This window comes from Opisthorchis viverrini (assembly GCF_000715545.1).
Source record: "Opisthorchis viverrini unplaced genomic scaffold opera_v5_52, whole genome shotgun sequence".
NCBI classification, from domain to species: Eukaryota; Metazoa; Platyhelminthes; class Trematoda; order Opisthorchiida; family Opisthorchiidae; genus Opisthorchis; species Opisthorchis viverrini.
This window is the reverse complement of record NW_008751708.1, coordinates 1,466,874-1,468,592: the sequence shown is the minus strand read 5'-3', so window position 1 is coordinate 1,468,592 and position 1,719 is coordinate 1,466,874.

The window sequence follows — 1,719 nt, the reverse complement described above, 5'->3', positions numbered from 1 at the left end:
AAAAAAACGTACCCAAAACGGCTTATTGCGTGTGTTTCATTGATATTTGCCAAATCCAGGAAGCGTCGGAACAACGCTATCTGCTACCATCTGGATAAACATGCGGCCATGGTAACCCGCTGACTGCAGCAAGAAACGCGTTCGTCTCCCGAAGTTTTGCCACGGCAGTGTACATATCATCTGCCACAATAAAAATAACTATGCGCCACTTGCTCAACAGAGATGACCGAGACTTCCGACGGTATTCATATTTGTCCTGAATGGTAATAGCTTTGGTAAATTGACCGGCCGCAACCTGCCGCACTTCACACGACAGCATTCCATAGTCAGGCCCTCTCCGATTAGCCATCGATTTACTGGAATTCAATCGTACGAAAACTTAGAAACCCCGTGATAGTATTCAATATAATACAAAGTGGTCGAGAGATGGTCCCTCCGCCTCCCCGGATAAAAGCGCACTGGGCATTTGGTGCCTCGTTTACTGTTTGTTAATAACAAATACGCTCGACTTACTAGCTTTTTCAGATTCACCGACTTTCCGTCTGTTTTTTGGCCACCTGCTGCGTTTCTAGTGCGGCCATTTGTAGCGCAAAACAGCGTTGGTTCTTCGATTGCTGGCTACACACACAAATACCCCATTGCTATTCGTCATGTATCCATTTAACGCATTCCCAAGTGCCGTGAAGGATGAGCAGTGGACAGCCCCCAGTTNATGACCTTAAATGTGGTGCCCGGCACGGAGCTGTCCGAAAACGTAGGTACGTCAGGCCAATCATGACACGGCACTTCCCACCAAGTTTGATATCACATCCACACTATTCCCTTCCCTCTCGTGACCATGCCCCCTTGGCCACACGTTCGATTAACTGCAGATACGATCAAGATCTTCATTTTGTGCGTGTGCCGAAACAACGTCTACCGAGACAAGTGTTGTTCCCCGTGCTCCCTTTATGATGGCGCAAACCGTGAAATGGACAGCGCAAGAAGTATCTGAAGGGCGTGAGGGAGATCACAACGAGTTTGGGTGTACATGTAGTACGTCTTCAAGGATTTGTTCCCCGTGACTCGATCTGTTGCACACCAGCAGTCAACAGTATTAGTCTGGCATGGAAAACACAAAAACCCAAGCCCCTCTCCCCAGACCACCGTCTGGGTCAAGGTGCTGCATCCTCGACCGCCGACGGCAAGTCGATAGTCGTGAACACCGCGTCTTGGCGGAGCAGGATTCGCCCCTGAACAACCAGAGGCTTAATGATGACTGTGGACCTTCTGGCTTCCAGCCCAACCACTCAATTTAGTTTTTTTACGCAGGCCGTCGAAAGCTGTCGGCGGTGGCTTGGAAAGAAGCGTAAGGCGTATGCTTTGTTCGAGTATGTTGTGGTCCGACAGCCACCGTTGGTGGATGGAGAAGCAACCTGCGAAGATGTCTGTGAAAAATGATTCCTGATACTTGATCAGGTCTTATGCTTCCTGGTCTCTAAATACATTGAACAAATGAATGCAGGGAAGCCAGCTCACCTGATGGACGGGACATGTGCATTGTTTAGCGCAGATGTCAACCGTCTGGGAACGTTTGGGTGTTTGCACCGGGAACTATGAGTTAGTCAACATAGACCGACCTCACCTTGTTTGTTCCAACACTGTGATTGGGTAGATGTCGCCCTCCAGGATTTGCTGTCGGCCGCAGTGGTATGACCTATGCATCTCGTATTCCCGCAG